At 35.5% G+C, this 14,841-nt stretch overlaps 1 non-coding gene across 1 annotated transcript; it reads right to left on the bottom strand.

Moving 5' to 3' along the window:
- Positions 1 to 1,240: 1,240 nt before the first annotated feature.
- On the bottom strand, positions 1,241 to 1,346 carry LOC122044566. The gene has a single exon (XR_006129601.1). It is a non-coding gene; the product is annotated as a small nucleolar RNA R71 (small nucleolar RNA).
- Positions 1,347 to 14,841: the final 13,495 nt, after the last annotated feature.

Genomic DNA, 14,841 nt, shown 5'->3' with positions numbered 1-14,841 from the left:
TGTATGGACAACATAGATTCATACCTAATTGATCACATTTAGGTATAGATTTTAGTCCTAGGCTGGTTGTCTATTGCAAGAGAGAACCGGCAACCTTCTACAAATAATGGACAATTGAGGAATAAGATTTGGTAGATCATTTATATTTGATTACCTTACAAAGAAACCAAAACTCCTAGAACATCCCTTATCATTGCCCTTATTCTTGTTTCTTATTCTTTTATTTCTGTCTTTACCTTTCATAGTTTCACTTTGCTTTTGTGAATCAATTGATTAGATGTTTAGCTAATTCGCGTTGAGATATCTTTAGTGGTTATTCCAGTCCCTGTGGATACGATATCTTTTATTATTACTTACGATATTTCCGTACACTTGCAGAGAGTCGACAAGTTTTTTGCACCGTTGTCGGGGACTGTGCTATAACATTAGGGATTATCAATTGAGTTAAACTAAACATAACTTTTATTTTCTTTTCATTTGCATAGTTGAATCTAATTTTTAGAATTTTGTTTTCATAACTTTTTCTTGTATTCTTTTCTACTTCTTGCTTATTGCAATTCTAATTCTAACTTTGCATTCTTGATTTCTAGCACTCTAATCTAACTTTTCTCTATTTTCTCTTTTGATTTAGTTTCTTTCTTCTTTTCTTTTGTAAACATTTCTTCCAATCTTTAGCATATGAATTATTCTAGACATTTTTCTTTTTCCTTTTATCTTTTCTTTCTTGTTTTCATTATGCACTTTCTTTCTTGCAATTTTAATTCTGCATTGTTTTTCTTGCTTCTCATATTGCATTTTATTTCTTGTCTTTGATTCTTAATTTTTTTTCTTCTAATAATTTTTTCTTAAATATCCATGAGCACTAACATGTCAAGCAGGCCCATGAGAAATTTTTCTACACCCTTTTCTACAAGATTGTTATCTCCCATTGTGCAACCTCAAATTAAAGCAGAAAGTTTCCAACTAGACCCAGAGTTAATTTTTATGATACAAGGTCACAAATTTGGAGGAGAAGTATCAAAAAATTCTTATCTGCATCTTGAAACATTTTTAGAGATTTGTGATATGGTGAAATGTGAAGGAGTGTCAGCAGATGTAGTTCGATTGATGGCATTTCCTTTCAGTATCAAGGATAAAGCAAGGACTTGGTTATATTCTCTCCATCCTCAAAGTATCACAAGTTGGGAGCAATTGGAGAACCAATTTCTAAATCAATTTTTTCCTCCAAGCAGAACAGTGTATATGAGGAATTGCATAACAAATTTTGCTCAGGCATATGGAGAATGATTGTTTGAAGCATGGGATAGATTCAAGAGTCTTCAAAGACAGTGCCCTCATCATGGTTTTTAAAAATGGTTGATTATGCACATATTCTATAGGGGAATTTCTTTCTCAGACAAGAGTTTATTGGATTCATCAGCTGGAGGTTCTTTTATGGACAAAAGTGTAGTGAAGCATATATGTTAATTGATCAAGTGACATTGAACCTTCATGAATGGTCGAACATAAGTTGGATGAAATCTCCCTCAAACATTCAAGAATTGCAAGCCATAAATGCTATAGATCCTGTCAAACAAATTGTAACTCAACCATCTATGAGTTTTGAAAATCACAAGTCACAGAACGGGGAGTTCAAACATTTAGGGGCAAAGATAGAAAGTATTGTTTCAAATTGGTTTAAAGAAGATCCCCCTCCTTCGTAGACAAGATCTAGTGAAAAGTATGATGATGTTGGGTTGAGAATTGAAAAAAATCATGAAGAACTTTTGAAGAAGGACATGTTTAGAATTGAGGAGAAGAACAATAGAAGACCACATGAACTCTGTTCCATTATTCCAGGAGGTTCCCAAATGCCACAAGTACCTTTCCCTCAACGATTGATCATACCAACACTAGATAAGCAAGTTGAATCTCCTCCACAAGCTAAAAGGGAATATGGGAAATTAGAAGTACCTTTCCCAAGACCTTCACTAAGAGTTCCTTTTCCACAAAGGTTAGTGGGGGTCAATGAGAACTATGACTTTAAAAAATTCTGTGACACTGGTAAGGTTGAGTGCAGATTTTTGAATTTGTATAAAGATGAAGACTCTTCAAATGAGGATTGTGAAGATAAAACAGTGGTAAATAAGTTTTCAGATCTACCTCCAAATTTTGTAGGGTGTTGTAGTGACATTAAATTTTCAGATGATGAATATGATGTGGTAGATCAATTTAAAACTGCAAGTGAAGTTATTGATCCTCCTATAGTTGATTCTCCTATTGAGGATATTGATGTGGGTTTGTTTTTTGATGTTTGTGTTGATGATGTTGATATGGAACAATGTGTAGGGAGTTGTAATGTGGAAGCAGCATCTCAAGAATTACCTCCTTTGTCCACACAATCCTTAGATGTTGTAAGAGTTGCAAGGATTGAGCATGTTGTGGACCAATGTGTAGGGACTCATGTAGATATGGTTGAGTCTCAAGAATCACCATCTTTGATATCGCCAACACCTGAGCCAGAGCCAGAACCATCATTTGATTCAGAGGAAATCACATCCACATGTTTAGAAATATCAGGTATTTCTCAGCAAAGCAAGGTTAGTATTTCTTGTGATCTTTTGGAAAATTTTATTGAGGTACATATTATTGAATTTGTTGGATGTGATTCAATTTTTATTTCTTATTTTTCTTATCTTAATATGGTTATGGCTCTATCTTATCTAATATGTTTGTAGGAGATTTGTATTTTCTTTGCATGTCCAGATTTCACTTGGGCTAATAATTGGAAGCTCACACTGGACCGTCTTCGACCACCTGAAAGAACTTCAAAGAAGATGAAGATGGAGAGAGCAATACTTTATTTTGTAATTTCTATATTGAAAGCTCCCTCTATAATAAGAGTCCTTGGTAGGAGGGTGTTGAAATATCTTACCCCTCCAAGAGCGAGATTTCGATAAATCTAATGAGGTGGTCGAGCTAATGACCTTAAACAAGCGCTTCTTGGGAGGCAACCCAAGTTCATTTTCTTTGTTTTCATTTGTCTTTAGTTCTTTCTACTTTCATTTCATTCTTTATAATAAACATGTATCCTCTACTTAATTTTTGTTGTCAATCTTCTTTTATAGGACTCAAAGATTAGGAGGAGTATAACTACATAATGGAGAAGTTAATGACATGGGCATTTGGCATGCATCATTTGGTAACTTCTCTTACTTTTAATCTCCTCCACATTGTTTTTAGTTTTCATTGGGACAATGAAATGTTTAAGTCTGGGGGGATGCATTAGATGCATTTGAATTGTTTTGTTTGTTTTTTTTTTGTTTTTGCTTATGTCTTGCATTTTGTTTTGATTTCTTGTGGCATTCATCTTGAGAACATCAAACTTCACTTATATGCTTTCTTGTCTTTAAGTGAAAATGTTAGCATGTTCATTATCTGGATTCATGATATTGTAAATGATGCTAGTAGTATGCTTAATGTACCTCTTTTCTCTATCTTGGATAGCATGATATAAGCTAAGTATCTTATGGAGATGAGTTTTAGTTTTGGCTTGACCTTAAGAATATTATCTTCACTTCACTTCTACTTGATGCTTGAATGGTTGATATCATTAAAATAGTCATGATTCATCTTGTTTGTTTAGTACTTGGTTTCCATGGTGATTTCTCAAACTTCATTTTGGTTACTGGATGATGATCAAATCATGTAAGCTCATTTGGAAAAATCAAAATATCCCAACATTTGTGCTAAAAATACATTTGTAAATAAGTTTTGCACAATGCAAAGACTTATAAAAAAAAAGTGAAAAAAAAAGTAGAAAAAAAGTTGAATAAGGGATATAAAAAATAGTTATCGTGAGTGGAATCTAGCAAGTCACCCCTTTGAGATCGAGTTAGGTTACTGGGAAAATGACTGCTTAGCTTCTCTTGAGATTGAGCACGCCTTTGAGACCTTGGGTTGATTGAGAAATATTAACCAAGTGTGTGGCAAGTAAGTGTCTATCACTGGTTACTTGTCTATCACCGGAAACATTAGGAATTCAAATTTGATGACGACTTGACTAGGACATAGATTGAGACTTGAAGAGTTTTGAGTTACCTTGCATTGTACCCAAGGGACTTATGCTTGAGCCATACTTAACTTGTTTCCATGATCATGCTTGTTAATGAAACTTTTTGATAGAGTTAGGAGAATGCATTAGGGATATGAGAGCATTGTAAAACATATGAATTTAGATTGCGGCATTTTGCTTGAGGATAAGCAAAGGTTTAAGTCTGGGGGTGTGATGTGCGTAGATTGTATACACTTGTTCAGCATGTTTTGACGCACATTCACATACTTTGAGCATGCTTTATCTATGCATTTTCGTACTTCCAGCTTTCCTTTTAGTATATTTACTCTTTTTGTTCGGAGATATACTTTTGTGCATTTTCTGTATACAGGGGTCAAATTTGGTGAAGGATTCATGTTCGAGGACAAATCTACAAGAGAAGCTAGAGAGGAAGGCACTGTTCCAGAACCTCACACGGCCCTGCCATGGGGAGTTGCACAGGCCGTGTGGAGTTCCTTGGCCGTGTGGTTGTAGCAGAAAAGGAAGTGGCCTCGGCTGTGTGAACCTCATACGGTCGTGCCAAGATTTGAAGCCAAAAGGAGCCAGGGCGTGTACACCACACGACCATGCAAGGTTTCCAGAGATCAAGAAGGCCCTGGCCGTGTACACCACACGACCATGTAAGATTTCTAGAGACCAAGAAGGCCCTGGTCATGTGCACTACACGACCGTGCAAGGTTTCCCGAGGCGGAGGGAATGTAGACCGTGTAGATCTACACGGCCATGCAAAAGGAGTTGTGGAAGAAGCATGTTACGGCCGTGTATCACACACGGTCGTGTAAGGTAGGCAGAGAAGGGAGTGGTCTTGGCTGTGTGAACCTCACACGGCCATGCCTCGGGGTCGTGTGGCGCCCAAACCTCCCCTCTATATAAGGTTTCCTTTATGAATTGAAAGGGGATCTTCTCCCTTTTGGGGGGAATCAAGATTTGGGGTGTTCCTCCATCTTCTCGGAGGGATTTTCCGGCGATTCAAGGGTGGATCTTCAACACTTCGACTCCAAGATTGTGGATCAGATTCGGAGACGGCTCTTCATCATAGATAAGCTTTCTTTCTTCCTCTTCTTAGATTTAGGATCAAGAATGCTTGTAATATTCCTCTCTTCGAATTTCATTCCCCATTTTATGGAGTAGATTTCTTTGTTCTAGGATAGAGGGAGTAATTGTAAGGATGATTTGATGTAAAACTCTTGTAGATATGCCAATTTCCTATTTCTATAATTTTGCCCTGTTTGTATTCATTCTTTCTTGTGTGGATTGTTGTGATTTGGGCTTAATTACCATGTTTGATTGGATGTTTGGATATCTTATGGATCTTGTAGAGGTAATTCCTCATTAGATTTTTCGAGAGACGTATGTGACAGACATGCCCGTATAAGGACATTTGAGGGATGATCTTGAAGGTGAAATAGGGTTATTAAAGAGGGTAGGATAGATAGTATGCATTAATCTTTGTATCTTTATGCGGTTGATGAATTGTGAATTCCTATGTTGATTATCCGAGGGGCGTTCATGACAGGAACAAGCCCGTGTAAGGACAACATAGATTCATACCTAATTGATCACATTTAGGTATAGATTTTAGTCCTAGGCCGGTTGTCTATTGCAAGAGAGAACCGGCAACCTTCTACAAATAATGGACAATTGAGGAATAAGATTTGGTAGATCATTTACATTTGATTAACTTACAAAGAAACCAAAACTCCTAGAACATCCCTTATCATTGCCCTTATTCTTGTTTCTTATTCTTTTATTTCTGTCTTTACCTTTCATAGTTTCACTTTGCTTTTGTGAATCGATTGATTAGATGTTTAGCTAATTCATGTTGAGACATTATTAGTGGTTATTCCAGTCCCTGTGGATACGATATCTTTTATTATTACTTACGACATTTCTGTACACTTGCGGAGAGTCAACACATCTCAAAGCTTCCTCAACTGTTCGAGATTCCTCATCTTCAACTGGGAGAATCATCAATGCCTCATTCTCAATATCAAACCTTCTCTGAGGAATAATCTGACGACTATTTCATAGGTTAGACTATTGAGCAACTGACTCATTCAGTGGGAAATTACTCCCACTAGGTTGACTAGATTCAGGCATCTCCTGATTTGTTGATAAAGGAACATTTTCCTCCTCCTCTATCTCATATAGAGGAATTGTCTTATCAACTTCACCTCGTGTTGGGAACTCAATTTCAAGAAAAGTAGCATCTCTTGATTCTATTTCAGAGATGGTTCCATCTTGTCACTCACCAATAAAAACGTAACCTTTAGAAGTCTCAGAATACCTTATAAAGATACACTTCTTACCTCTAGGTCCTAATTTTCCATGTTCGTGAGTCCTATCATGAACGAAGGTAGCTAACCCCCAAGGTCTCATATTACTTAAATCCATCTTTCTTCTTGTCCAATGTTCATGTGGAGTAGATGGAACTACCTTTGAAGGCATTTTGTTAAGTATATAGATCATAACTAATAATACATCTCCCCAATAGGAGATTGGCAAATTAGCCCGCGCCATCATAGACCTAACCATTTCAAGAAGAGTCATATTTCTTCTTTCAGCAACCCCATTTTGCTATGGAATTCTAGAGATAGTTAGCTGTCTAATAATCCCTTTCTCATTACATATTATATTGAAATGATCAGACAAATATTCACCTCTACGGTCAGTACACAAGGTTTTAACCTTACTTTCCAATTGATTCTCAACTTCAATCAAGTAACGAATAAAGCAATCTAATGCTTCAGATTTGTGAGAAATCAAATACACATGATCAAAACGTGTGAAGTCATCAATAAATGTAATGAAATAAGAACTCCCATTTCTATCCTTCATATTCATTAGACCACAAATATTTGAATGAATTAATTGCAATGATGATTCAGTCCTAATAGCCTTACCAAATGATTTCCTAGTTGTCTTTCCAGCAAGATAATACTCACATATAGACAAGTTTATCTTAGCATGAGTGCCTAAAAAGGCCCTCCTTAGCTAATCTATTTATTCATTCTTGTCTTATATGTCCTAGTCTAGCATGCCAAATTTCATCATTAACATCAGCATTACTAGTAAGAGCAATGTTTGAAAAGCAACCATCATTATTATTTGGTTTTACATCAAGAACCATAAAACCATTTGTTACATAACCATGCCCAATTAACACAGAGTTAATTCGAAGTTCCACACAACGGCTATAAAAATTTACATAATAACCTAAATCAAGAAGACAAATGACAGAAATCAGATTTCGTCGAATCTCAGGAGCATACAGGACATCATGTAGAAATAGGGTACGCCAACCAAGTACGTTGAGCTTGCAAGTGCCAATTCCTTTGACTTTAATTCTTGTATTATTTCCTACATATATCCATTTGTTGTCAGTTGATACCCGACGATACTCCACATATGTAGCTCGATCATGTGCTACGTGGTTCATTGCTCCTGAATCTACAATCCACAAAGGATAAGAATCAGCTAACAACACTGAACTAGCAACAAAATGCTTAAGAAAAGAAGACACACTTGCATTGTTTCAATCTAGTCTTCTTTCCTTTCTTCTTGATTTGGTCTTGTCCCACAGCAGCAATTTCTTTCTTCTTTCCTTCTTGAACTATTTCTTTTTCTTGGATCCAGATGATCCAACAGAACCAATAGCCACATAGGCTAGTCCAAAAATCCTTACAGATCCAACTCTCTCCAATTCTACATGGCGTGAGATGTTAATGAAAGTCTTAATACTCTCACTATGAGTTAGTGTTTGCTTCATGGTCTCTCAAGAATATGGAAGGGAACAAATAACTACTTGAACCTGTTATTTATTGGTCAACTCATGACCAGTAGTTTTAAGCTCTTGAATCATGTTCAACATCTCCCTGAGGTGTTGAACCATTGAAAGATTTGGACGCTTAATTTAGCTTTCAAACTTAATCGTTAGCTATCGAAGCTTGCTCAGACTTCCTCTACTGCACTTTTCTCTAAGGGCTACCCAAACAGAATGAGCCGATGGTAATGGCTCATACTCAACTACCAGGTCATCCATCATTGAACTAATAAATATTCCCTTAGAAATGGAGTCCTTCCTTTTCCATGCCCTATAGGTATTGAGATCTCGTATGTTCTGTGTAGTGGGATCTACAGGTCTTCCATAACCTATTTTATAGCCTCAAGAACTTCTTTTTCCTTAAGAACATATTGTATCTTGAGTTGTCAGATTTTGTAGTTATCCTGATATAAGTTATGATGTTCTTATTTGTCATGATCTTATATAAATAAACATACTATTTAGTATTCAGTGCAATTCACATGCATGCAATTTATGATTGCCTCAATATTAATTTGAGTTGGTTTACAAAATCAAGTGATAACTACATTTCCACTCGTCATTTGTATGGTCCAATCAAATCAACATTGATTAATACTATTACTGTTGGTTAGTCCTAGGAAAATCATACCGGTTCCACTGTACAAAAATTTTTTGTACAAGTATCGAACCTTTCCTTAAATAACCTATTGTGTTCTTTAGAAGTTAAATTAGAAATCATAGGCGGAACTTAACATCATTGATTCCAAATTTAACTTATCTGTTCTTAATGGTTTAGATTTGAATCGCAAGCGAAAATTAACACTATTGATTCAAATCCACCAATGTTATTAATTTCTTTAAATATTAATTTCCAAAATTAGCGTCCAGGACTGCATGGCGAGGCACATGACCTTCTTGGATATGGGAGCAACCACCACCGCCTAGACAAAGCTTTTTAAGGAAAGCTAATATTTAATTTCCTTAAATAACTCTAGGTTAACCAAAAAGAATAATCGAATCACAAATTTGAAAAATAAAAGAAAAGAAACATAACTTTGAAACAAATCCGAAAACTCTTAATCATATGCCTCTTGTGTTTGGTATTTCCAAAAATAACTATACAAAGAAAACAAGTATGATGCGGAAAACAATTACTAGTTATACCTTTCTTTGTAATCAAATATCCTCTTGATCTTCTACCCTATTCCTCTTCTAACCTCGAGTGTTGTGTGGGTAACGATCTTCCGAGATGAGAACCACCAAGCACCTTCTTCTTCCATCTAGGTTTCAGCCACCACCAAGCTCCAAGGGATGCTGGAAATATCACCTCCTTTTCTCTCATTCTCCAAGCAAGATCCGGCCACCACAAGCACTCCAAGGATGAGATGAGGTTCGGCCACAAGATGGAGAAGAGAGAAAGAGGAGGGGCCGGCCACACCCCAGGAGAAAAAGAGAGGAGAAAAATAATAAAGTCGTTAGCCATAAAGGCACATCTACCCCCTCTTTTATATTCCTTGGTCTTGGCAAATAAGGAAATTTTAATAAAAACTTCCTTAATTCCTTTGCTATGAAACGGAAAATTTAATTAATTAAAATTAAAAACCTTTTCTTAAATCATATGGTCGGCCACAACCAAATCTCCAAGCAAATAAAATTTTAAACACAAATTAAAACTTCCTTATTTGCTTCCGGAAATTTTATAAAAAGTTTCTTCAATAATTTTTTCCTTCATGGTGGATTATAAAAAGGAAATTTTATAAATTAAAATCATTCTTTTAAATATGTGGATAATTTCCAAAAAGGAAAGTTATCTTTAAAAAATTAAAATCTCCTTTTAATCTACAAATAAGGAAAGATATCAAATCTTTTCTTAATCTCTTGTAGAAACTTATAAAAGAGATATTTAATTTTTAAACTCTCTTTTAAATCATGAACATGATTAAAAAAGGAAAGTTTTCTCAAAATTAAAATCTACCTTTCAATCTACAAATAAGGAAAGATTTCAAATCTTTTTTTAATCTTTTGTAGAAAGCTATAAAAGGAAAGATTTAAATTTCAAACTCTCTTTTAAAACCATGATATCCACATAAGAAATAATTTTAATAAAAATCCCTTTTTAATATGATGTGGCCGACCACCTAAGCTTGTGCTCCAAGCAATTGGTCGGCCACCATAAGGCTCAACCTTTAGGCTTGGCTAGCCCTAAGCTTGAGCTTCAAGCTTGGCTTGGCCGGCCCCTATAGGTTGGGTAAGAAGGTGGATATAGGTGGGTATAATTCTCTATATACAAGAGGCTACGATAGGGGCCTAGAGGAGTAATTAGTTTTGGTCTCCCGATGAAATTAAGCATCCCATGTTCGCCACGAACACATAACTTAATTTCATCAATAATAATTCATTCCACTAAAGAACTATAATTGAACTACTACACCAATCCCAAATTACATTTTGGGCTCCTTCTTATTATGAGTGTGTTAGTCTCCCTGTGTTTAAGATGTCGAATGTCCACTAATTAAATGAGTTACTGACAACTCACTTAATTAATATCTTAATCCAAGAGTAGTACCACTCAATCTCATCATCATGTCGGACTAAGTCCACCTGCAGGGTTTAACATGACAATCCTTATGAGCTCCTCTTGGGGACATTATCAACCTAGATCACTAGGACACAGTTTCCTTCTATAATCAACAACACACACTATAAGTGATATCATTTCCCAACTTATCGGGCTTATTGATTTATCGAACTAAATCTCACCCATTGATAAATTAAAGAAATAAATATCAAATATATGTGTTTGTTATTATATTAGGATTAAGAGCACACACTTCCATAATAACTGAGCTCTTTGTTCCTTTATAAAGTCAGTATAAAAAAAATGACCTCTAATGGTCCTACTTAATACACTCTAAGTGTACTAGTGTAATTATATAGTTAAGATAAACTAATACCTAATTACACTACGACCTTCCAATGGTTTGTTCCTTTCCATCTTGGTCGTGAGCTACTGTTTATAATTTATAAGGTGTTGATAACATGATCCTCTGTGTGACACCATAAATCATGTTATCTACAATATAAATTAATTGAACAACTACATTTATCATAAATGTAGACATTTGACCAATGTGATTCTTTTATTTCTAAATAAATATTTATACAAAAGCTAGGCTTTTCGTATACACTCTAACAATCTCTCACTTATACTAAAAGTCTATGTTGCCATAAATGCTACCATACATCTGATTCCCAACCCTTCAACATGCCTATCAAAAGCTCTTGCCTTAAGGACCTTAGTGAAAGGATCTATAGGTCATCACCTGATGCAATCTAGGCGATAACAACTTCTCCTCGTTTATACGATTTCTCGTATTGGGTGGTACTTGCGTTCTATCGTGTTTACTTGCCTTATGGACTCATGGTTTCTTCGAGTTTGTTACTGTACCACTATTATTACAATAAATTGTAATAATCTTTGGACAAACCAGAAATCATATCTAAGTCCATCTTGAGGTTACTGAGTCATTCAGCTTCTATGGCTGCCTCTGAGGCTGCCATATACTCAACTTCCATAGTGGAGTCTGAAAAGCACCTATGTTTAACACTCCTTCATAGTTATGGCTTTACCTCCTAAAGTAAACACAAAACCTCGAGGTCGACTTACTATTGTCCCTATCTAATTGGAGGTCAAAATTCGTGTAACCCACAGGGATCAAATCATCTGCTTAATAATCTAGCATATAATCCCTAGTCCTTCTCAGGTACTTCAATATATGCTTTAAGCAGTCTAGTGTCCCGGTCCTGAGTTACTTCGATATCTGCTAACTATGCACTGGGCAAAATAGATATCTAATCTCGTGCATAGCATACATTAGGCTTCTGACAGCCAAAGCATAAGGAACTGCCTTCATTTCCTCTATCTCCTTTGATGTCTTCGGAGACATCTCTTTAGATAAAGCTACTCCATGCTGAAAAGATAAGAAACCTTTTTGGAGTTTTGCATGCTTAAACGAGTTAGGATAGTATGATGCTTGGGATAAGTATAACATTCTTTTCTTGTGATCCCTTTGATCCCAAGAATATGTGCGCACTCCCCCAAGTCTTTTATATTGAATTGCTTGGACAACCATACTCTTACTTCTGACAACACTTTGATATTGTTTCCAACTACCAAAAATGTCATCTACGTATAGTACAAGAAATACCACCATGTTTCCATCACACTTCTTGTATACACAAGACTCATTCGGTTATAAAATAAATCCATAGATCTGGATTACTTTATTAAACCGGATGTACCAAGACCTTGAAGCTTTACTTCAGTCCATAGACTGATTGAGCTTACACATAAGATGCTCTTTTCTCTTTGCAATGAACCCTTCTGGTTGCTTTATATGGATGTTTCTTCAAGACTTCCATTAAGAAAAGCTATCTTGACATCCACTTGCTAAATCTCATAGTCCATATGAGAAGTAATAAATAAAAGAATCCGGATAGACTTAAGCATGGCTACCGGTGAAAAAGTTTCCTTTTTCAACAAGCCTTGCTTTGAAAGTTTCTACCTTCCTGTCTATCCCTTTTTTTTCTATTGTAGACTTATTTTCACCCAATGGCTTTTACACCATTTGGTGATTTTATAAACTCCCAGTCTCTATTATAATACATATATTCTAATTCTGTATTGCAAAGATGTTGCATCTTTATCTTGGAGTGCTTCGTCATATGTCTGGGGATAAGATTCATGTCCACCAGGGATCAAGTCCAAAGACTCTCCCAAAACATGAATCTTTTAGGTTGCCTAACAACCCTCCCACTACGATGAGGCACTTTCTGCAATTGTGTAACATTTATGATACATGTTGCAGTTTCTTGTGATATTTCATCTTGTACAGTTGGTACTAGATTAGACATGTCCTTTAATTTCCTTTAGAATAATTTTTACTCATGGGCTTGTGGTTCATAGTCCTTTTCTAAAATCGGGCATTGGTGCCAACAATGACCTTCCGATTTTAAATACTATAAACCTCTTTTCATTTTTCTAGGATAACTCACAAACAAGTGAACTCATGTCTAACTTATCAGTGTCTCTCATGTGCTAGACCACCCAAATTCGAATATGCTTCAGACTAGGCTTACGCCCATTCTGCAATTCTATGGGAGTAGAGAGTTCTGACTTAGAAGGTACTATGTTCACTTCCATTTCCAGTGTATATCCTTAAAACGAATTTGGTAATTTTCTGAATAACTCATCATCAATCTAATTATTCCATAAGAGTCTTATACCTTCTTTCTACTACACCATTCTGTTGGGGTGTACCAGGTGCAGTTAGTTGGGATTAAATCCCGACTTCTAATAAGTGACTCATAAACTCTCCTAAGAGGTACTCGTTACTACGATTTCACCGTAGTGTCTTGATACTTTTACTTTGACGTTACTCCATATCAGCCTAGTACTCTTTAAACTAATCAAAGCACTTAGACTTGTGGCGCGTCAAGTAAATGTATCCTTATCTCGAATAGTTGTCTATCAAAGAGATAAAATATTCAAAACAACCTCTTGCCTGGATAGTCAAAGGTCTTCACAAATCAGAATGAACCAATTCCAACATATCTTTGGCTCCATACCCCTTAGACTTAAAAGCTTCTTGGTTATTTTTCCTTCCAAGTAAGACTCACAGGTTGGAAAGATTCCACTACCAATGAACCCAAGAGTTCATTGGTTATTATCCTTTGAATCCTACTCAAGTTAATATAACCTAGCCTTAGATGCCAAAAATATGATTGGTTCATCTCCGAAGGTTACTTTCTCTTATTTAGAAAATGTGTTATTAATTTTCATTTATTGCATCGTGGGAGTTATTGGATTATAAATTGTCAACCAACGTACCAGAACAGATAACTTCCCTATTTTTCTTGATAACAAGTTATCAAAATATACAGAATATTTATTCTTTAATAGTTTAGAAACCAAAATCAGGTTCTTTCTAAACTTAGTACGTAAAGGCAATTTCTGAAAATCCATATTTTATTCCTATCATAGGATAAGCATCTCCGACTACAACAGTTACCACTTTTGCAGCAGTGCACATGTAGACGATGACTTCCCCTTCATATAGTTATTGGGTTTCCTGGAACCTCTGCAATGAATTACAGACATGATCAGTGGCTCCCATATCTACACACCAGGTACCGGTAGATAACACCACTAATCATGTATTAACTAATGAATGAAATACACTTATTTTGTTCTTAGTTTTAAGAGGACAGTCTACCTAAATGTCCAAGTCCTATTTCCAATCATTAAAATTAGGACTACTAAGTCTATTATATAGTATAACAACTAGGGGATTGACAAATATTTGAAAACGTAAGAATCACAAAAATATTTGGTCAAGACCAACTCCTTAAAAAATCCCCGTGAATTTTGTATGCCACGATAGTGTGGACGTATACAAAATCAATGAGGAGATTTTATACATTAATTTTATTATCTCGTCATCCTTACTTTATGACGAATAAAATTAATAGTTGGTCTGTCTTTGATCAAATATTTGGTCAAAACTTTGAATTTAAAATAACATTGATTCCTCAAACAATATGATTTAAATTCACCAACACCTCAAACACCGGGAATTATGCATGCCACATTAGTGTGGACGTATACAAATTCAACATTCGTAAGAGGAGGGTCTTACCCATTAATTATCTTGTCAACCTTGAATTTCCTCAAACACCATGAATTTTGTATGCCACGTTAGTGTGGACGTATACAAATTCAATTGTTTGTAAGTGGAGGTATTACCCTTTTTATATTGTCAACCTAACTTTATGACAAATAAAATTTCCTTAAACATCGTGAATTTTGTATGTCACGTTAGTGTGGACGTATACAAATTCAAACATTTGTAAGAGGGGGGTTTTACCTAACTTTATGACAAAT

Source organism: Zingiber officinale, chromosome 2A (assembly GCF_018446385.1).
Source record: "Zingiber officinale cultivar Zhangliang chromosome 2A, Zo_v1.1, whole genome shotgun sequence".
Taxonomy (NCBI): Eukaryota; Viridiplantae; Streptophyta; class Magnoliopsida; order Zingiberales; family Zingiberaceae; genus Zingiber; species Zingiber officinale.
The sequence above is the reverse complement of the archived record's forward strand: the minus strand, read 5'-3'. Positions and strand labels throughout refer to the sequence as shown.